We start from the raw sequence: 24102 nt of genomic DNA, 5'->3' as shown, positions 1-24102 counted from the left end.
AGGCAGACTTTATTCAGGGGGCCTTTGCACGGACATCTTGTGGTAGGAGAGAGACTGGACTCAATTCCCAATTCCACAAGGACAGGTTGGGATTTGCAATGTTGGAGCAGGGTGGCATCCCTGGATGGAAAACTAATATGAGGAAACATCAAGGGTAAGAAGTTTCTGGTTAATCCTATTTGATAGGATTATAACAGAAAGTAAACCAAAGTGGCCAGAAACTAAAGGGTAAGGATATTTTGACAGCGTGTGTCTGTCAAGTAGTTAGTACTCAGTAAATATTGACTATTACTATATTAAAGTAAACAGGGAAATACATTACATGTCAGTTAACTTACATTAATTTTAGGGAATTAGCAAGCTCAAACTGGAGACCAGGGAGTGCTGGTAAACCTCACAGCTGTGGTTCACTCTCCTCAGTTGGGAGCACTTTGGTGGAAAAGTTGAAGCAATGTTGCCTCGGGCCTGTGCAGATTTCCTTTCTAAAGGCTGCTGTGCTTGGAGTCCGAGGCCAAGTCTCAGCTGAGTGTGGAGATCACAAATTCAGATGCAGTCCAGTGGTTATGATCCTGCTGTGCTGCGGACTTTGTTTTCACTCAGCAGCCATTAGCGATTTAGGAATATACCTGACCTGAATTTCCCTTAATCAAAAACAAAAATTGACAAATTCCCTACAAAATGCTTAAATTTTGTTGATAGGCAGCATTCTTGCTAAGCAGGTGAATTAGGGTCCATAACACCACAGAGCTGGAGGGGTGTGTTTGGTTGAATCAGGAATGAAAATCCTCCCTCTAGCAATATTTACCTTTAGTTTGGCAGGCATAGCATTTCTCACTGATTTCTAGTTCTTTTTGACTGTGTTATTGGTGGTAACTGCTGGGTTCTGTGCAAGATTCTCCTAGCCTCAGGATAGCTCATTTTCCTTACAGTTTGTACTATGCCGTTTAGAGGCGTCTCATCCATTCTGGGAAATCAAGGCATTTACTTCCTTATTATGCTTTGGCAAAAGGCTATTAAAAAAAAAAAAAAAGCAGTGATGCATGAGAGAAAAAAAGAGACTTTAGAGAAATCTTGGTTTTGAAAGTTTTCTATATCTGAAATTATTAAAATAACTTAATTATTCAAAAGTTTAGTTAAGTTCCTTAAACCCATTCTCAAAGCCTCATATTGTGTAGTGCTTGATACATAGTAGATGCATAAATAAGGACTCTGAGTCTTTAAGGTACAAAATACATTAAGAAACATGCTGGCTTGATAAATGCCTGAATTTTATCAAAACTATTAATTTGGGCATAGCTCTGTTTTATACATAAGAGTCACCCTCTGAAATGCTGTTTCTCTGTAGAGACAATAGGATAGCGTTTCAGGAACAGCATAGAAAACCTGTCTTATGAGTCATGAAAGATATACCTATATTTCTGTAGGAGTCTGCGATCAGGCCTGCCACAGGCCAGATAATGAAGGGAGGAAAATAGACACAAAGATTGATTGTATGTATAGACCTGCAGCAACTGTGGTCTAGCTACACTCCCATCCAGAGCGGGTAGTAAATTCTGGAATGCTGACATGTGCCCCATCACACAGCAGTGGGCCTATATTGTGAGCTCCTCTGGCCTTGCAACTTCCTTCCTCCATGTTGGGATGGGTGCATTGACCTCTGAACTTCAGTTGCACCTTCATGCCAAGAGAGGGAAGCAGCAGAAACCTGAATCCATTTACTTTTTCCCTTTCCTCTTGCATATCCTATGCCTTGCTCTTTGCTAATTTCAGTAGGAGGAGGAGAAAGAAACGCTGAACTCTGTCCAAATCTATTTGTGCCAGTTTTTGAACCCTGACTTACTCTATCATAGAGAGAGTTCTCAAACCAACAGGAACTCACCAACTAGTCCAGAAATATTATTTAAATGCATCTGCTGAGCATCTATCTAAACGTGTGAGAAAACTAGACTAATCCTATGTACCTTAGGGTACATGAAGGGTCATCAAAATTTATGGAAAATGTATATTATGAAAAAACTACACATGGAGTTTAAATTTTTTGCACCAAAACAAGCTCATCTTTTAACTCCATTTTCCATGAATGTTCTGAAGGCGCCTCTCTATGGAAGATTGCCTCATTGTTTGTCTCTTCTGCCCTCTTTCTCATTTTTTCTCAAATGCAAAGGTATTTTGAGGGAAGGTGTTAACAGCTTGTGACATGCAACTTCATTCCTTATGCCTAGTTCTATGGGATCTGGAGTTTCTAAAATTTGGATAAGTTTGCTTTAAAAAAAAAAAAAAGAGCAATTAGAGTCTTGTGCAAAAAAATAAACAAACTTCATTAGCTTCTTGTTGTCTCCTGACTTCCCTCTCGTGCCAGTTTTGTGAACATCCCTTGATTTGCATAGCACCATTGTCTATCTTGGGTCCCATTTTACTGTCTCATTGGCTGGGTTTCTTAATTTATTGGAGTACCCTAATGTTAAATCTTATCATTCTAACTACCTAGACACATTTCTTCTTTTGTCTATTTGTTATTCCAACTGGCTATAATCCTATACATTATTAATAGACTCTGACTATTCCCTGTAAGCAGGTGAGACAAGACTATAGCCAGGGCTTGAACTCCAATTCTGTGAGTTTTAATGACCTGATGGTTGGTTCCACTCTGATATCTTACTGTCTCAAATTCATTATCTTAAAAATATCTCTCTGGCCCCTAGTTTGCATCCTTTCTAACCTAGCTCTTCCTGTTAGTGCCGTAATAACAGAATGACACCACGATAATCCTGCCTTTCCTCTACCCACCTGCATCCATGGCGTTGAGTTCAGCTAACTTTCCCTTGGCAGTATACCTAGAATCTACTTTCTCCTCCTGCTGTCAGCATAAATTTGGACCTGAACTGTTCTTCAAGGCCTTTGAGATTCTTGTTTTGATCATCATACACACATAATCCCCTCCTCCTTTGAACTGTGTGTCACTCAGTGACACCACCATCTCTTCATTCCTTATGTTAGTCCTCCCAATGCTTCTTTCTGAAGAAGCATTCAAAACTAGCTGTTGGAAGATGCATTATAAACACAGCGAGGATTTCAGGAGATGCCACTTCCAATCACATGTGTCTTTTGATCATATCAAAATGTCTGTCCTCACTAAGTATATTCAGTTACTGTGTGATCATGGGTGAGGCACTCCAGTGAACAAAAATGCTGAAGACAAACCCATGTTAAAATCATGACTATTGGCTCTGTTTCTATTGACATTTGTTTTTCACTTCCTTTTGACTTTTTTATGCTTCTTGACTTTATATAACTCTTCTCCAACTCTTTGCTAACTCATATCCATGTGTCTTACTCAGAAAAATTATAGTTATGTCTTTGTTGGTGTTTATAATATGCCAAATTTAATATTCTGTCTAAACTCAATTACCAAGCTATTTATTTCCTCTTACTTACTGCTGGGATTCAAGTCCTTACTCAGCTTCATATTAGTTTTGTGGCTTTGAGAAAGGGACATAAAAACTCTCTGTACTTGAATGTCCTCATCTGTAGTGCAGACATTATAATGCTCATAGCATTTTTAGAAGAATTAAAAGAATAAACACACATAAAGCAAATACGAGGCAGCAAGAAAAGTTTTAGTTAGCTAAAATAGTACTTTCAGGAAATGGGGAGGCTTGGCAAGATATATACAGGTTGTCAGTATGGGATTGAAAGCAACTTCTGAACTCCCTGTGATACATTTAACTCTGGCAGGCGTGCTTAAGGTACTTCGAGATACCCGAAGCAAACTCAGATTCAAGACTAAAACAGAAATGTCAGCACACACACCTATATAATCAGAAGTTTGGAAAACAGTGTGTTCTTCTCTCTAAAAATAACAAAGATTTTACTTCTAGTTAGGAGGAGCAATGGGCCTTGGGGATCTTGTGGACAGTAAGATTGATGTTTCTTTAAGACCGAGTTTTGAGCTTCAGGCACAGTTTTCACCGAGCAGAAGTCTATAACGCTTATACATCAAGGGCACTTATGTGGTGATTGCAAAAATTGCAGTGAGAATTGACTACAGTACTTAGTCAGGCAGTGACATTTTAGGTATTTTCTCCCTGCTCTTTTCAGCAGCTGGTTTTATGGCAGGTGCTTCCCATGACATTCTGGAGCAACAGCCAGAAATATGGCATCAGGGGTGATAATAAGATGAATGGCTGGAGAAGACAATGGCTTCCTGACACTGAGTTGGAGAATTACCTAACAAGCATCCTGTTTTAAAAGTGAAATGGTCTCTAGAGACGAACCTCTGAGAAACAGAAATCTGGAATAGTACTAGATATTAGACCATCCTTTATTCTGAAAGTTTAAAATACTTAAAAAATATATTTGTAACTGGCTGTGTAGAGGGGTGTTTTGCTACTGTTTGTATACCCTATTGCCCCTTGAGTACTTCTTATGTCTGTGTTATGGTTTGGTGGCAGTATCCAAGATCCTGTACCATGAAAGATTAAATTCTTCATAATAATATCTCATGAATTAATCCTTAGTAATAATCTGTAATTTGAAATACACAGGGCAGAGTCGGACTGCTTACCAACCCAGCGCAGTTATTACAAGCATTTCAATATCCTTAAATAGGCTAAGATTTATTTTGATTCTCAAATTTCATTTCATCTACATTTCCCTACATGCCATTCACTCTTCCACCTGACTATCCTCTTTTCCCCACTTAGCACTTAAAGACACAGAGAGGGAAAGAGACAGAGACAGAGAATAGGGTGAGTGTTTAGCTTGGTGGTTAAGCCACTGCGTCCCCTACTGGAGCACCTTATTCTAGTCCAGACTCTGCTTCTGATTCCAGCTCCCTGGTGATGTGCACCCTGGGAGGCAGCAGATGAGGGCTCAAGGACTTGGGCTCCTGCTACCTCCGTGGAGACCCAGATGGAGTGAAAAGAATGTAGAAGTCTATTTACATTTCCTAAAAATTACACATTTATGTAGTCTCCCAAATTAGGAAACATTAGGTAGGAGAGTCATGGTATATTGAATTCATTCTGGATTCCACTGCCTTGTATTCTTTTTGTCCATTGTCAGTATGTTAGGTACTTAGAACAGGCTTGGCCTACCAGTAGTCATTTGACACATATGAATTATAAGTAATCTCAATGTACAATTTGGGACATGCTCAAGCTGACCTGCCCCAAATGGTAGAGTTAGAAACATACCAGGAGATTCCAATTCAATCCCATCAAGGTGGCATGCACCAATGCCATCTCACTAGTCCAAGTGAACAATTTCAGTTCACAATTGGTCATAATGAAAGGACTAAGAGTCAAAGGGATCACATAAACAAGTCTAGTGCCTGCTAATACTAACCGATAGAATAAATAAAGGGGAGAGCGATCCAACATGGGAAGCGAGATACACAGCAGACTCATAGAATGGCAGATGTCCTAAACAGCACTCTGGCCTCAGAATCAGCCCTAAATGCATTCGGATCCGGCTGAAAAGCCCCTGAGAGTATTTCAGGCATGGAAAGCCAAGACACTCTTGTGGGGAGCAACTCGGACTAGACTAAGTTACTGGAATTAAGACTTATTCTATGCATCTGCTCTCCCACAATATGGCGCTGGGAGAGGAGAAAACAGCTTCTACACAGCTGCCTCCAGTTCAGCCAATAAACTGTAGGACTTGCTCCTGATTGGAGGAGAGCAGCGTGCTCGGCGTGTGGGCAGCCGAGTTGGGATTGGTGGAAGAGGACTATATAGGAGGAGAGAGACGGCATGCACCAGGAACATCTAAGGGGAACATCTAAGGGAACACCTGTGCAGCCCCCGAGAGAGCCGGCCGGCGGTGTGCCGCTCCCCTGCGGAAGTGGGGAATGTGGCAGGGGGAACCGCCCTTCCACGGAGGTGGAAGGGACAGTAGCCACCCCGGGAAGAACCAGCAGCAAACCCGGGGAGGGCCGAGCAGATGAAAGAACAGTGCAGGGTCCTGTGTCGTTCCCCCACGAAGATGGGGAGCGATATAATGGTGCCGTGACTCGGATATGAAGCCTAGGCAGGGTTTAGTGTCGTTCCTCCACGAAGACGGGGAGCGACATAATGGTGCCGTGACTCGGATATGAAGCCTAGGCAGGGTTTAGTGTCGTTCCCCCATGAAGACGGGGAGCGACATAATGGTGCCGTGACTCGGATATGAAGCCTAGGCAGGGTTTAGTGTCGTTCCTCCACGAAGACGGGGAGCGACAACTCTGGCAAAAAAAAAAAAAAAAAAAAAAAAAAAAAAAAAAAAACCACCTAAATGAAAGATCTGTGTGAGTGAGATCCCAGTGGAAAGAACAGGTCTTCAAAGAAGGAGGTACCTTTCTCTGAAGGGAGGAGAGAACTTCCACTTTGACTATGACCTCGTCTAAATAAGATAAGAGTCGGAGAACTCAAAAGGCTTCCATAGCCTTGGCAACTCATGACTGGAGCATAGGGAGATTATTGATGCCATAAACAGGAATGTCAATTTGTAAAGTCAACAACCGGAGTCACTGTGCACTTACCCCTCATGTAGGATCTCTGTCCTTAATGTGCTGTACATTGAGATTTAATGCTATAACAAGTACTGAAACAGTATTTTTCACTTTGTGTTTCTATGTGGGTGCAAACTGTTGAAATCTTTACTTAATGTATACTAAACTGATCTTCTGTATATATAGAAAATTGAAAATGAATCTTGATGTGAATGGAAGGGGAGAGAGAGCAGGAAAGGGGAGGGTTGCGGGTGGGAGGGAAGTCATCAGCGGGGGAGGGGAGCCAATGTAGTCCATAAGCTGTACTTTGGAAATCTATATTCATTAAATAAAAGTTAAAAAAAAAAAAGTAATCTCAAAACATACATAATGAGGACATATGTCTCTAGTTTATGAAAGATTGTCAAGAGATGCTAATTTAAAGGGTCTTGTTGTCGAGGTTTGGTAGCTGCTGTCCCAAGAAGGCAGGGGACATGAACAGGACAAGGTTCATGAAGAGTGTGACGTTTGAATTGAGCCTTGGGTAGATGTTCTCTAATGCACACATGGAGGAAGAAGGCTTTCAGGAAGAGAATGAGACAAAAGAAAGAAACATCTTGTAGCTCATGGTGCATTCCTAGAATGGTAAGGTCTCATTATGCTTGCAGAAAAAGTTACTAGGGTGTGTGAAGGTATGGCGGAGAAGGCTTAGGGATGATACCTAATAGTTAGGAGGGATGCAATCAGGGTTACCTACCCTGGACAGATGCTTCATAGATCAGCATTGACAAACTCAAATGGCTACAGGGCCCAAGTAGTAATGTAAATGAATAAGCAATAAGCCCCGTTTTTGACAGTGCCATCCAAGAAATATATCTCTTTCTAATTCTGCCTATAAAACAGCAATTAAAACCTTTAATGAAATGCCAACTCTGCCCCAGCATTAGAGAGAGAATTGGGAGAGGTAGAGATTGCAGCTAACTGCAGAGCACCTGCTCTGTATAAGGAGATTAGCTAAGTCTTTAACCTTGTTGGTTTTACCTTGTGGAATGATGGACTTAATGTTGCCTCATCTTCTGTTTTTTCAAGATAAGTTGAAAATCTGGATTTTTATTTAAATATCTCTATTTTGAAATGCTAGTGAATTATTGCAAAAGTTTTTGGAGCACATAAATCAGTGCTGTGCTGAACACATAATAGCACTACCTTCAGAGAAGCCACTTGAATTTTAAGCAGGAGAGCCACAGGATCAGATACTCAGTTTTGAAAGATCACCACCAATATTGTTGGGGCTGAACGGAGGAGGTTTGCTCATGAAGGCGTGATTGGCATCGGTGGTGGCTGGTTGAAAAAGAGGTGTGAGAATCATGACTTACAGCAAGTAATTGTGAGCAGCCTGGATGTATACAACATATATGTATACATATACAGATTTATACTGTAATGAAGACATTAGAGTAATATCTTTTGAGACAGTTGGGAAAAAAAGGGGGCTATACTCTGATAGGGAAGACAGGCACATACAAGGAAATACTTAATTTAAGAAAGATTTTCAAAATACAAATTATAGAATTGCTTGGAAAGATTTGGTAATTATAGGATATTTCATCTGCAATAGAAGTCACAAATGAGGCTTTACATTATTTATTATTTCATGTAACAAAACATGCAGCAGAAGCTAGGGAAGTGAGTGGCCCAGTAGTTTCATCAGAGATTCTGGACTTCCTGGGGAGCCCTGTTGGGCTGTAGGAAGCCACGTGGCCTCTTAGACTGGGTGCCTCAGAACATAAGGTGGCTGCAGCCTGTGTCCAGGATACCAACCTGCGGCAGAGAGGGGAAGTACCAAGAGCAAATACAACCTCTGAGGAAACCTGTTCTCTTGTATCATTGACCAAAATTGGCTCACTTAGGCATTTTTGAACCTGTTGCTGGCAGAGAAGGGACTGATCATGACTAATTGAGATTCACTCCTGAGACAAGAGAGGGTGATCACCTTCCCTGAACTCAAGGGGCTTCCAGAAGGCAACTCATATTGGCCTCCACAAGGGAAGCTGGTGACAGGCAGGTGAAAGGGAGAGACAATTGGCGTGATGCCAAGACTTTAGAATAGATCTGGGTTTGGGGACTTGCCCTTGTACTTACTGTCTTTGAGACCTAAGACAAGTTATTACCCCTTTTTATGCCACCTTCTTTGCCTGCAGGGTAGGAATAATTTGAGGTTTTCTTGAAGATTAATTGAACTAATATATGTAAGATATTTCAGTTCATGGCTGTAACATTTTAAGTGCTCACTAAATGGTGATGGTAGGTTGATTAATAGTCATCTTTAAAGGGCAGTCCACTTTTGAGTTTCTGAATTTGAAAGAGAATATTTGTCTTGATTTAAGAACAAAACTGTTGGGGCTAGTGCTGTGGCAAAGCAGGTAAAGCCACCATCTACAGTGCCAGCATCCTATATGGGTGCCAGTTGGAGTCCTGGCTGCTCCACTTCTGATCCAGCTCCTTGCTAATGCCCCTGGGAAAGCAACAGAAGATGGCCCAATTCCCTGGGCCCCTACAGCAATGTGGGAGAACTGGGAGAAGCTGGCTCCTAACTTCAGACCAGCCCAACCCCAGCTGTTGCATTTGGGGAGTGAACCAGTGGGTAGAAGACCTCTTTCTCCCTCTACTTCTGCCTCTCTGTAACTCTGCCTTTCAAATAAATAAAATAAATCTTTAAAAATAAAAAAAGAATGAAACTCTTATCACAAAGAAACATTTTAAAGCTGAGCAGATACCAACAGGGAAATTACTAACAGTATCAGCTTTCCCTTATTCTTTCTAAAACAGTGAGCTGAGATGGAACAGGGCAGGATAAGCCTCCAGGATCAGAAGATCTGATCCCTTCCCAGCCCCACTCAGATGCCAGCACCCATCTGCAGTAGGTCAAGCGCTGAGAGCCAAGGGTTGCAAACCTTCCAAGGCCCACGTCTCTCCCACCCAGCTCATCTGTGGTCCTGCTGCAGTCAGCTGTTAAGAAGCCACACTTGGCTGGTGCCGCAGCTCAACAAGCTAATCCTCCGCCTAGCAGCGCCGGCACATCTGGTTCTAGTCCCGGTTGGGGTGCCGGATTCTGTCCCAGTTGCCCCTCTTCCAGGCCAGCTCTCTGCTATGGCCCGGGAGTGCAGTGGAGGATGGCCCAAGTGCTTGGGCCCTGCACCCCATGGGAGACCAGGAGAAGCACCTGGCTCCTGCCTTCGGATCAGCGCGGTGCGCCGGCGGCGGTGGCCATTGGAGGGTGAACCAAGAGCAAAGGAAGACCTTTCTCTCTCTCTCTCTCTCACTGTCCACTCTGCCTGTCAAAAAAAAAAAAAAAAAAAAAGCCACACTTGAGGACCCAGTCCATGCTTATACAAAATTTGTATTCATTCCTCTGAACCAGTTTATTTAAGCAATTCTTCTGCTCTTTAAAGTAACCTCTTATTCTAGAATATTCAATAAAGTGAGAAATGTATTGAAACCCAAGTTTACTTTCAGTGGAAAGGCAGAAGCAAGAAAGCCACTGTTATGAGCAGCCACCACACGTAATTAAAAGCTTCGTTCTTTTATACACTGAAAATGGCTCTTTGTAGCAGTGAGACAGTGAGCTCCCACAAGCCTCTAGCGTTTCTCTGGGTGAACATCTCAGCAAATGGCATTGTTACTATGTTGCTGTAATTTATGTAAATGTGTTGTCAGAGATGAATTAAAACGTATAGTTATAAATCTACAAGGACACAGCTGTAACTCACACGGATTTATTACTGGGAGACATGTATATCAAGCCTCTGGAATTACTGCCTCTACTGTAGACAGAGGTTAAAGAAGGTAACAACTTACATGCCATTCTACATATCCAGCAGTTTGTCATTCATTGGGAGTGGTATGAATACAAAGTACAAGCAGATGGAGTGTCCTTCACCCAACACAGTCTGATCCGTAAATTTCTGCAAGAATGCTGTAAAAAGCATTCCCAAAGGAAGAGCACCAAATGGGGAGCCAGAGAATTTAGTCTCAGTCCCATTTTACTTGCTTTGTTACTTAGCTTTTCTGACCCTTTTTATTACCTCTAAGACAACTCTTCAAAACCTGTTAATCCTACCTCAATACACTCTGCATGGCTTTTTTGAGATAATCATGACTCCACGCATTCAACATTTATTGAGTGCCTACTGTGTATCAGGCACATAATTATTTTTTAAGCTGAAAGAGATAATTTTGTCCAACACCCATATTTTTGCAAAAAGGAAAGTGAAGCAAGGATGAGGAAGTACTCTACCAGAGGATGTGAAAGGACTTTTGAGAATCGCAAAGCCCACTCAAGGGGAAATAATCATTAATTGTGATACAAAGCCAGTGCCTCCTTTATATGATCATGATGTGTGTGTTTCGTTTCCCATGTATTTCCCATGTCTATTATTTCTGTCAGTTTAGGAGGTTCTTTTATAACATTTCACTTAGCATTGTCATTTATCATTGTTCTTTCCAAACCAGGTGACATACCAGAATCACTAATTATGCATTAGACTCTCTGAGTCACCAACCCAGACATCTGCATTTTATGGAGCACTCCTCAGCAGACTGGAGTTTAGAAACTCTGAGTTTCCTGAATAAAATAACAGACTGTATGAGGCACAAATAACTCATGAATTATTGTGAATTAATGTTTAACTCCCTGAGGCCTGTAGAGTCAAGTAACTGAAATATAAGGAAAAATAACTTACCTTAGCTCTAGAATCATGAAGACTGAAATGGAGCCTCAGGATGAGTAGAATTTGATATTTTTTTAATATCCTTATTGAAAATGCAATGTAACAATTGCATAAAAGAAGATTTAGAGGAGAAAAGACCATCATAATTCCCCAAATTTATGTTTATACATTACTTGTCATCTATGTATTTCTGGATATTTGCAGTCAATCATTTTAAAAATCACTTTCTTAACTACTACAGCATGCTTCTAATTACATCCTTTGTTAAAGTTGTTTTTGTTAGTTTGTTTTTGTTGTTGTTACTGTTGTTTTTGTCCATGAAAGAACAACAAAGAAGGAAGAAGGTAGGGAAGAAGAGATATCTTTCCATCCTTTGGCCCACTCCCCAAGATGCTCACAACAGCCAGGGCTGGGCCAGACTTAAGCAGAAGCCCAAAACTCCATCCAGCTCTTGCATGTGGGTGGCAGGGACCCTAATATTTAAGCATCATCTGCTGCTTCCCAGGGTATACGTTAGCAGGAAGTGGGGTCAGAAGTGGAGCACTCTGATACAGGTGGCAGGTGTCCCAGGTGGCATTTATTTATTTATTTATTTATTAACTTTTATTTCATGAATATAAATTTCCAAAGTACAGCTTATGGATTACAATGGCTTCCCCCCCCCCATGACTTCCCTCCCACCCGCAACCCTCCCCTTTCCCTCTCCCTCCCCCCTTCCATTCACATCAAGATTCATTTTCAATTCTCTTTATATACAGAAGATCAATTTAGTATACATTAAGTAAAGATTTCAACAGTTTGCACCCACATAGAAACACAAAGTGAAAAATACTGTTTGAGTACTCATTATAGCATTAAATCTCAATGTACAGCACATTAAGGACAGAGATCCTACATGAGGAGTAAGTGCACAGTGACTCCTGTTGTTGACTTAACAAATTGACACTCTTGTTTATGGCATCAGTAATCACCCTAGGCTCTTGTCATGAGTTGCCACGGCTATGGAAGCCTTTTGAGTTCACCGACTCTGATCCTATTTAGACAAGGTCGTAGTCAAAGTGGAAGTTCTCTCCTCCCTTCAGAGTAAGGTACCAGGTGGCATTTTAACCACTGTGCCAAATGCCCACCCATTCAGTCATAGTCTTAGATACCCATATATTTGCTTTGAAATATTACTAAAATCAAGATCTTTCTATCTGGAATATTTTGCTCTGTCCTAAGCAGCCTTAAATCTGGAATCCCTAGATTTTTGTATTGCATTTGAGAGTATTCCCTCTACGTGACTAACTGACCCAGCCACTGCTTTAAGCCACCTCTGCTGAGTATACGTAGCCTTCTTTTCTTTCCACAGTCCCCTTTTTGGTGCCTTTTCTATTCTTCAGATTACAACAAGGGGGAGCCTGTGTCAGAGAAAATCACTGATAGAAAATGTATTTATGGAAGTCACCAGTACTTTGTTAACTCCTTGGAGCTTTGTCCCTAATTGGAGCATTTTCTCCAGCTACTCAGATACAGTAAGAATTCAGGATTTTCTAATCTCTGGCTATCTCTCCCAATTTGGTAGGCTGTTTTCTGTTGCTGTGGCATCCATTCAAGTAATTTCTTATTCTAACAAATATTGAATATTTACTCTGTACCAGCCACTTTGCTAATGCTATACACCAGTGAAAGGATGCATTTCTTTTTAATTTTTAAAAATTTCTTATTTTTAATTTTATTTAAAGGGCAGAAAGGGAAGAAGAAACAGAGAGATATTCAGTCCATCCATTGATTCACTCCCTAAACAGCCAGGGATAGGCCAAGCCAAAGCCAAGAGCCCAGAACTCAGTCCAGGTTTCCTGTATGAATGGCAAGGACCCAAATACTTCAGTCATCATGTGCTGCCTGCCAAGGTGCACATTAGCAGGAACCTGGCCTGGAAGCAGAGGAGCCAGGCCTCGAACAAGGCACTCTGATATGGGATGTAGGAGTCCCAGTCAACATCTTAACCAAAGTGCCAAATGCCCTGCCTTCTGTTTAATTATTATGTGAAAACTGATGCTTCCCCTGAGAACAAAAGTTGTCCATACCATGAAATTCCCAGGACATGAGCCACTTCCATATTGTGGGGGAAATGCCAAGCCTTTAGTCTGTTACTGTGTGCTTAATGATAAAGGAAAAGAAACTATGCCCCAAGAAGATTTTCAGCAGAACAGCGAGGGACACTTCTCTCGCCAGCAGCCACAGCCGTCTTTCTGCAGAAGCGCGCCAAAGCATTCCGTGGTTTCCCTGAGAGTCCACTGCCCACAGGGTGATTTCACACCGTTCAGGGTAGACCCCACCAGAGTGCTGTCTTCTGGCTTCAAGTCATGACGAGGCCTGAGGAGGTGTGGCTGTGTTGTGTTCCCTTGGTACTGCCATTTCAGAGACATAGACTGGAGTTTCTGAGCTGTCCTCAGATGGCCCTTACAGAAATCTTCCCCTCATCCACAGATTGGAGCTAGCAGCTTGAGACTGCTTTAGCATCCTAGAAGCTTCGGCAGTGGGGCCTGCAGGCTAAAGAGGAAATCAGCAATTACTCCCATCATTCTATTAATACGTTTTGTGATTAATGCCATGAGGAAACCTATAGAGTATGGTGAAAGAGTATAAAACAAGGAGAACCAAGAGGATCATGGCAGACCATTCTGAGGCAGTGACAGCCAACTCAAAGTTGTGTAGAGTGAGTAAGAGTTGCTGAAGCAAGAAGTGGCTCAGAAAGAAGAGCCTGTGCAGAGTCCGTGAGGTAAGGAAGATGTTAGGGCACTGGAGGAGCTGAGTGGAGTAACTGAGAGGAAGGGGACCTGAGACAAGATGGGAGAGATGGCCAGAGCCAGGTGACAGACGCTTTTGCAAGTCAAGAGGAGGAATTTCGATATTATCCTCTGTGCAGTGAGATACCATTAAAGGGTTCTAGGCAAGTGACGTGGTCTGTCTTACCATTTTCCGAAAATCACCCTTGCTGCTGTGTGATGAATGAGTTGGAAGAGGACAAGAGTAGACATGAGAAGACCATTACAAGGCTATTCCAGAACTGTTCCACGCTAGGAAGGATAACAGCCTACATGGGTGTGAGATGGTGAGAGCAGACAGAAATGGACCAATTCGAGATAAATCCCAATTGGCTGAATTCGTGAGGAATTCGGTGTGGTAGTGAAGAGAGGGTGGTGTCAAGGAATATTCTCCGGTTTCTGACAGGAGCAGCCAATTGGATAGTCGGTGCTGGGAGAGGAGCAGATTTGTGAACTAAGGAATAGTAGAAAGGTCAGTGTTTGATGTAAGCTGTGCGATGTCTGGAGCACACGTTATGCATTTGCGCTAGACAGAAAAATGTAGCCATCATAGGCTTGTTGTTGGTGTACCTGGAGCCATAGCTGCAGGCAAAGAAACAAGGACTAAAACCTTCACATGTAGAGAAGAGATGAACGAGATGCATCTGCACAAATATAAGGAGGGTCGGTTTGAGGGCCTGAAGGAAACCAGAAGAAAGCAGTGTCTTAGATACTGAAAACTAAAATTTGGGAGAAGCCTATCAGATGGCCGGGGCAGCTTTTCCAAGGCAGTCTCAGTACAGCAGTGCAGGAGCCTGGCAGCTGTGGAGCAGATGAGAAGTCAGGCTGATGTGGCCCGGAAGCTTTAAGACGCTTGGCGGGAGAAATACGAGAGGAGAGAAGAGAGTTTTGCTTCCAAAGATGTATATTTTCAAATGTGCTGTGGAATACTTTCTGCTGGGAGCACTGACTACAGCCAGCAGGAGGAAAGGGTTTGAAACAGACATGAGAAATAACTGCTGTGAGTTTGCCATGAACACTTCTCTGTGTTGTCTCTATGCTGCCATGCGTTAGCATTGATTCTGAGCCATTTGAGTCTCCATTTAGTGTTAACACAAACAATTCAAGTGGCATAAATGTCTGTGCTAATGAGACTAAGGAAGGGGTGCAGGATCAGAGACAGACTTTTTCAGATCATGAATTAAGACGAGCAGTATCCCGGGTTTATGTCCAAAGCACATATATGACTTTGCTAAAGGCTGTTTGTCCAGGACTTTAAAATGTGCTGAACTGCAGAAGCACTCAGCTTCAGAGCATTCGTAAAGGAAAGACCGGGTAGTCCTCTGCTTACAGGATTAACCAACGGGTGTAGCTGTTTGGTTTTGTTTTGTTTTGTTTTGTTTTGTTTTGTTTTGTTTTTGCCAAATACAGCATTGTTTGCTTCACTACAAAGGCATTCTTTTCCTATTAGCAAAAAGGGTATTTGGCATTGATGTGTACAAGTTTTAGAGGCTCTTCCTTATTATGTGTGGACAAGAGAGATTTTTGCATGTTTAGTTTGCATTTGTGAATTTCCATCAAGAAAATGAGTGTGGACCCTGGGCTTGAGCTGTTTTCGTGTGGTTTAGGCATCTCACTGAAAGAAGAGCCTCACTCTGATTTTTCACCTTTTCCGTGAAGCAAATAGAGAGCTGTTTACAACCGCCTTTGTCTGGCTTTGGCATTGATTTTAAATCACCTGGATTGATCATGTGGTTATGGGACCTTAAAAAATCTCACCAAACACCAAAGCCTCTAAATACAATTAGAATTGAGGGGTTTTTAATCTGCTAACGTTATGTCTATAGGAGTGCATTCTAAATTATCCTTAACTTAGGCTTCTTTTAAGTGGAGAAAAAAGCACCATGCTAATGTACAGTGTCTAGGGTTCTATAGATGCTCTCCAAACATGTTCAAAATGTAGTATTCAATCTAGTATTCAAAATGAGGAACCATATAAAATCTTTGTCTGTCTTCAAGTGTTTCACTGCCTAGCAGTGCGCTCAGCCAATAAGGGGAGAATATGCAAATCAGCCAGCTGTCATGTCACACACTCCTCAGTGGCAGGCCAACAACAGGACTCAGGCAAGCTGATCTCAACCAGATTTGACAAAGAGGTGGAAGGTCTAAAATTAAATAGGTCAACACAAATTCTCTAATAATAGGTAGATGTGAAGGGACAACAAGGGATCCCATAGGAAAACTGCTTTTTAAAGCTGCTGATACCATCGCTTTGCATTGCAGACTTCCCGTGATTAGCAGCATCTCAGTTTAACCATCTTGTTTGATAATGAAATGGTTCGTATTTTCCGTTACTTTCTTGGGTTGTTCCTATGCAAGTGGTGTAATAAAGTAAATGTTCATAAAGCTACGAACTACTTTAAGGAGCCAACTTTCCTTTTTATAAAGACGGTGCTTTTTCTTTGTTGTCATGGTGACTAGATAATGTAACTTCTGAAAAACGGAAGCCTGCTTTTAACTAGCTTGCTCCATCCTGCCAGTCATAAATGCAGACTTCAGAGTGGGCAATTTATACTCACTTTCTTTCTGGGATAATAAGTTTACTTTGTAGACATCAGATTTTAATAATTTAACACACATGCACACAGAGTAAACTCTCTGACAGTTTCCTAATAGTAAAACATAATAAAACTCAACAAAGGAAGTATTTTTTAATTTGTGTTCTTTCTTGTTGAAAAACATGTCTCTGGAATCATACTTTCGGAATATTTTTGTAGTAGCATCTTACTAAATAATAAATATTTGTTTTCCTCAATACCTGTAAATAATTGTCAGTCACTGAAACCAAAAAGAAACAAGATAGTCTTTTATCTCTGTGCTGAACAAGTAAATAACGTTCTTTAAAAATACTGTGAGGAACCAGTGCTTTGTTTCCCGAATTCTCTCATATACCATTTTGCACAGTTGCATTTTTTTCTTTTTAATATTCATTTATAGGGACATATGGCAATCCTTCTATAATGTTGTGTTGAAGGAGCATTTACAGTTATTTCAAGCTTGTGCTGGGGCATATTTTATTGCTTAAAGATGTTATTCTATTTGAAAAAATAGGAAATGAACCTTAAAATGTTTTCTTCTATCCATTTTTCTTCTTCCAGAACATTTTTTTCATGTTCAAGAAAGAGGGCTTTACATGGTAACTTAGAAATAACACGTAATGATTAACAGAATGATGGATGTGATGAATCACCTTTTCCTTGAGAAATAATAAATCAACATATTCCTGCCCATAAATTTTTACTGAAAAATGTGAAATATTAGCATCATATATATAACAGGGTGTCAGATACAAAAAACTGTTGGCAAAATGTTGCCCTCAGAACCAGCAGAATACGTTAAAATGTTGTCTTCTCTTTTTTTTGGAAACAGTAGAAGGAATTCAAATGTAATTTACATGGTCTAAAATGTATTATGGTTTTACTTCTTGTTTGTTCTTTGAATGATAAGCATAGGCATGAGAGTTACCAAACGTTAGACCCCAAAGTTAAGAAAGGAAAGTCTCCCAAATTAATATGTTCACTCACCAAAATGTTGGTTAAACTTTAATTTTAGGATTAGAAAATGAAATACTTCAGAGGCCCACACTTGCCATTTTCATATTGAAGTAATTCTGTTCCAGCCCCTGTTTATGTAGCACCTTCTCCTTACTCTGGTTTCGTCGTTCAGCGGGCTTTATATTGAATTCTGTTTGTATTTTGGGGAAACCTGTTTGAGGGGTGAATTTGAGATTATATTGATTGCTAGTAGCCCAGCAAGTTTGCTTTATTTTCACTTTGGGGGTGTTTTTCCTGGAGTCGCCATGGTGTATTGTGGGAAGTGGAGCAGGGCAGTGTCCTTCCCCGGGCTGTATTGATTTGCCCTTCAGCTGTGTGCAGTGCCGAGAGAACCGCAGGCCTTGTTGTTGATTATCTACACAATGTCTCTGGGAGCATTATTGACCCATTGCTGCTGACTGCCTGTGGCTCTTGATTTTTCACAGCGTCTCCATGACACTCATAATAAAACATACTATCTTATTGCTACTCAGCTCTGGGAGCCAACTGATTCAGCCTTAATACAGCACGATGTTTCTGGAGAGCATTATTGTGTGTGGGGTGAAGTGTTGCAGCAGTTTTAGGATTCTGTCTTGTGTAGTTTGAATCGCTACCTCTATAGCTACATTCCACACACAGTTATATACAATTATATCTTTATTACCTTTAAAAAGCCAATGCTGGTTTCGCATATATTGTGAATATGAAATTTTGCATAATTAATAGAAAATTAATTTTAAAATAGTGGGCTAGTGAGGAGAAGTATTCTATATTAGCATTAGGCTTGACATGTTGCTAAAATGTTCATTTTCAAAAGTAAATTTTAAAATGCATCACAAGGACTACGCTCTGATTTGTTACAGTGATATGTATTTATTACAGTGAATAACGATTATTATTGAAGTTTCTGATTATATTCGACTAGCCTGTTTCTGGTTTGACATGCTCAAAATATTCACCAAGATACATTTTAACTTCTGCATCGAGTTATATGAAATCAAGTAAAACCTTTTGTAGTTACCTTGTTTTTTTTTTCCATTAAAGCTATAAATAATGGAAAATGGGTTTCTCTACCATGTATGTTTTTGTTTTGTATTGGAGGTTTCATTTGTCAGTATCAGATTATTGTAATTTTTATTTACCAATCCACAAATAGCATTAATAATTCCTTTGTACTCTGAAAGTTGGTTGGTAGTGTAGTATTTCAAAAGGAGCTCAGAGATCCTGAAAAACAAGCTTTATTCTATTGGTGCAGAGAGTGTAAAATGTTCGTGTTTCTTAAAGGCCCTTTACATATTTTAATGCACTGTTCCTACTAGTACTATACTAAAAATAATAGAGCTCAAGGAAAGGACAATTATGTCAGATGCTAGTATAGTAAAGGTAGGTCAAAGCAAGATCTGGAAGGTTAATATTACTGGATTTCTTTTACTGAAGTTGTTTGATGTAAACAAAAATCTAACAAACCTGTTTTCACTAAATTCAGACTTTGGAAATTATAACAGAGCTAATTTCTGTTTGTTAGTATATATTTCAGCCTCATGAATTTCCCTGAACTAGAGACTGTTTCTAAAATGTCTGCTGCACTGCTAATCACAGTATATTCAAATGATCAGCAGTTCACTACTTGGAAATTATTTAAAATCTGATGATTTATATCAGCAAGCCTGGCAATTTAAAACAAAAGTAGGACGTTGCTTGTAAACTGTCTCATTATAAAGCTACCGATAATATTTTTAACCTTTTGAAAGAATATCTTGTTGGCTTATAGATTTACATGTTTTCTTATGTTACCAAATTTTTGCAAGCAGGTTTTGGGTTTGAGGAGTACATAATTTTCTAAATACATGCATTGTCAAGTATCAAACTGTTATAAAATAAGCAAATAAGTAAAGCTCTTAGCCATAGTGGGCTGCTGCCATGTGACAGATTTACAGCAAACCCCAAGCACCAAAGTTGTCTCCAATTTGAATCTAGTTGTTTCTTGACCAATTTACATCTGGTGTGTGTCCACTGATGTAAATAGAAACCAGTGTCAGAAAAACCAGAAGAGAGGCATGCCAGTTCTCTTCGCTCCAAATAACCATGGCTCTCGGAAATTAGAAAATGAAGTCTCCGCCCATCCTTGTCCATGCCACACCCAGGAAGTGTTAAGATAGGCAGGTGCTGTCTCGCCCTCTAACTTTCAGGCAAAGGCCAACAGTTCAGTAACTTCTGGGAAAAATAACAGAGCACATTTGTTTGGTGCCTGTCGTTATGCAAACATTCTTTTAGGGCTGACCTTTGCTTTTATGGATTTAACACCCACAGTTACTGGGGGTTCAAATTCTGCGTTGGAGTCAAGTATCAAGTTTACAATATCCACATTCACAATCATTTTGAGCCCCCCCACCTGATGGTTTTCGATAGCATGAGGTTCGTGTTTCACTTTAGCCTAAATATTAGAGTGTGTCTTGGACATTCAGAACCACTTGAAAGTTTATACAAGCCTTCCTCTAACCGAGTCATAGTTACCAGGTATTGCAAAGGTTAAGCCTTATCATCTACACCAAAAAAGAAAAAAAAAAGGTGAGGTTTCATCAAAAACTTCCATCCTCACAACCTTTCGACCACAATTTGATGATTATTATTGATTATTTCACAGCCTTTCACTCACGCTCTGCCACTGTGGCCAGCCCTGATATACAGATAGGGCTGTAGTCCAGCTAAAATAAGACTCCATCTTGATAATGGACTGAGATGAGATACTGTTATTTGATAAAGATAATTGATGTTTCACAGTGAATTGGAAAGCAGCTTCAAGTGCACCGTATCTGGAGCTATACTCTGTCCACAAATATGGCAGTTGTTTGTAAAAATGGAACAAAAGAACGAAAGTCAAATATTTAGAGCACTTGGTGCTATGATTTTTCTCTTCATGTTTGATTATTTGACGGTCTACAGGGCAAAAACACAACGGAGTCGATCACATTATTTTTCATTGTAGGTTTCTAGTTACTTTGTTAGAGACTTACATGGCATGGGTGTTATTGATCAGCCCCCTTGCAGATTTAATACCTAAATCCTGTGTTTGGATTATGATGAATCACTGCCACGCAAGAGCCGGGTATCTTAGGTCCAACTTAAACTTCATATTGTCATTAATGTCTTGCACATTTTATGTACTGTATGAAAACACAATTTAAATTATTGATCATAAACATCATGTCTCCTGGCAAAAGCAATTCAAATAATCTGTGAATGCAGATTGGGTTTCTCCTCATTTATTATTAACAAGTTTCTCTAGAAATAACGTGTAACCCATGGTATGTGTTTGTTCATCACGCTTCCGTCAGCCACCAGGTTTAAGTTGATTAAGGTATCATTCATCTTAGGTACGGTTCATCCGATTTCTTTTAGTCTTATCACCTTCGTAACCCCTAATTAAGCAATAAGGCTTGACAGGGAGTATGGTTATCATGAGATAATGACACCCCAAGTGTGTTGTGAGGCCCAAGGTTCAGCTGAGTGCTTCTAAACCTCTAGGGGTGTGATTATCTCGTGATAAACATGCCACGTTGCTGCGCATTGATATCATTGCTGCATGCAAGCACCACTCAAGTTGAGCTGAAACTGACATTCCTTGCCCTCCTCCTCACCCAATCCAAATTGTTGACTTCTTAAAATTATTGACTCAGATCTCAGACTTATAAACCGAAGGTGCGAGCCCACAAGCTTTTATTTTTTGTTTAAATGGCATCAGTGGAACTTGCAAGTACATCTTTGAAAAACATACATATTTGCATTTTAAAAAGAGGGTAAGTGAGCCAGGAGGTAAGGTCCCGTGGAGGCAAATACATTTATTGTCGACGCTGTTTTGCAGTAGTTGAAGGTCCCCACTCCAGTGAATCATAACAAACCAGGTATTCAGACAAGCTCAGAAGAAACAGCCACGTGCTGTCATGCAAGTGGAATGTGTAATGTGTCTGTTGTTGTTTTAAAGAAAATAAAAAGAAATGGTGAAAATACTGCAGCTAGCTTTCAAATGTTTCCAGCATGACTGTAAGTTAACTATCTTCTAAAACAACATTCGAAAATGTTTTGTAACTATACTGTCTAATAGGGTGGCCACTGGCCACAATGAAATAGAGAAACTGAGCTTTTTATTTGATTTGATTTTTTAAAAAGATTTATTTTATTTATTTGAAAGAGTTACAGAGAGAGGTAGAGCCAGAGAGAGAGAGAGAGAGAGAGAGAGAGAGAGAGAGGTCTTCCATCTGCTGGTTCACTCCCCTAATGACTGCAACAGCCAGAGCTGAGCTGATCTGAAGCCAAGGAGCCAGGAGCTTCTTCCAGGTCTGCCATGTGTGTGCAGGGGTCCAAGGACTTGGGCCATCTTCCACTGCTTTCCCAGGCCATAGCAGAGAGCTGGATCGGAAGTGGAGCAGCTGGGACTCGAGCTGGAGCCCATATGGGATGCGGGCACTGCAGGTTGGGGCTTTAACCCACTATGCCACAGCTTCGGCCCCTGATTTGATTTTAATGAATTTAGTTTTAGCAGCTATATGTGACTAATGGCTGACATATTGGATAGCATCATTCTAAACAAAAGAAGAAAATCCTTGAAAGTTAGTTTGTCTCATACTCTTTTGGCAAGAATACTGAGAAATGAAGGATTTTATGGCTTCAAAGAATGGCATTTTCCAAGTAATTAGCCTATTTTACTTTCTTTTTATCTTTTGATGTTCAAGCAAGAATGGAAAATGTCTGTCAGTTTTACACAAATTCTAAGTTGTCCCTAGAACAACTTCTGCTGTATCTCCTATTCATATTCATTCTTTCAGAAGTTCCTGTCAAATAGTTAGGAATTTGATGTATGTCAAAACTATTAATCTAATTATGAAATTAAAATAGTTTCTGGCAAAGTGAAAGGTTTTTTTTTTTTTCTTGAGGAAGAATTTTGGTGTCTATTTATTAACTTACTTAGAATACTTGATCACCCCAGGTAGTTTGATTTGTCTCACAGACAGTAAATACTTCTTTCTTGATAAGACTCATAGTGCCCAGCTGACCTTTATTCTTGGAGGTATGGTCACCTGCCTTGAAAAGCCTCCGAATATTATTTAAACCTTGAATACTGTGTTGGTGCACCCAACCCTCATCATATACATGGTCTATTTTTTTTTATTTTAAACTAAAATATTTACCAAGCCCAGGACATAGGAAATGTTCTATAAATGAGCTAACAGGACCATATGAAACTAATGTCCTTGTTTAAGTGGAAGCAAATAATTCTTCAAGCATAGAATGACTCATTACTATTTTGTGGGCTATTTTGAATTTGTATTAGTTTTGTTTTTTTAGCAAGACAAGACCACCCTAGGCAGAAAGCTAAATAAAATGGCCAATATCTGAAGCTATTACAAAAAGTTCATAGGCAATGGAATTAAAAGATGAATATATTTTGATGCAAAAAAAAAAATTGAAATGCATGCAAAGTGTCTTCAAGAACTTCACGAGGGCCAGAGTTGTGGCATAGCAGGTAAAGCAGCCGCCCACGAAAATGGCATCATGTATGGTGCTGATTCCTGTCCCGGCTGTTCCACTTCCTGTCCAGCTCCCTACTAGTGGCCTGGGAAAAGCAGAAGGAGGTGTTCCAAGTGTTTGGGCTCCTGCTACCCACGTGAGAAACCAGATGAAGTGCCAAGTTCCTGGCTTCAGTTTGGCCCAGCCCTGGCCATTGTGGCCATCTGGGGAGTGACCCAGCAGATGGAAGATCTATCTCTCTTTCTGTCTCTCCCTCACTCTCTGTAACTCTGACTCCCAAATAAATAAATAAAGAAATAGTTCTTTTTTATTTATTAAACAGAGACAGAGGGGGCCAGCACTGTGGTGTAGTAGACTAAGCCTCTGCCTGTGGTGCCAGCATCCTATATGGGTGCTGGTTCATGTCCTGAGTGCTCCTCTTCCAATCCAGCTCTCTGCTTATGGCCTGGGAAAGCAGAGGAGGGTGGACCACATACTTGGGCTCCTGCACCCATGTGGGGGACCCAGAAGAAGCTCCCGGCTCCTAGCTTAGGATGGGCCCAGCTCCGGCCATTGCAGCCATTTGGGGAGTAAACCAGTGGATGGAAGACTTTCTCTCTGCCTCTCCCTCTCTCTGTAATTCTGCCTCTCAAATAAATAAATAAATAAATAATCTTAAGAGAGAGAGAGAGAGAGAGAGAGATCTTCTATCTACTGGTTTACTCCCCAAATGGCTGTAATGGCCAGGGATGGGGCAGGCCAAAGCCAGGAACCAGAAGTTTCATCCAGGTCTCCCATGTGGGTGCAGGGGCCCAAAGACTTGAGCCATCTTCCTCTGCTTTCCCAAGTGCATTAGCAGGAAGCTGGATCAGAAGTGGAGCAGCCAGGACTTGAACTGATGGCCATATGGGATGCTGGCACTGCAGGTGGGCGGAGGCTTAACTTTCTGAACCTTCTACGCCATAGCACCAGCCCCTATATAAATCTTAAAAAAAAAAAAAAAAAAAAAAGAAAGA

At 40.7% G+C, this 24102-nt stretch overlaps 1 protein-coding gene across 6 annotated transcripts in view; it reads left to right on the top strand.

The window, feature by feature from the left end:
- Window positions 1–24102, top strand: part of WDR7 (WD repeat domain 7) — a 377439-nt gene that overhangs the window by 304383 nt on the left and 48954 nt on the right. The gene's annotated exons all lie outside the window — the stretch shown is intronic.

This window comes from Oryctolagus cuniculus, chromosome 10 (assembly GCF_051225735.1).
Source record: "Oryctolagus cuniculus isolate XC-2025 breed Fujian yellow rabbit chromosome 10, ASM5122573v1, whole genome shotgun sequence".
NCBI classification, from domain to species: Eukaryota; Metazoa; Chordata; class Mammalia; order Lagomorpha; family Leporidae; genus Oryctolagus; species Oryctolagus cuniculus.
This window is presented reverse-complemented; position numbering and strand designations above follow the sequence as displayed.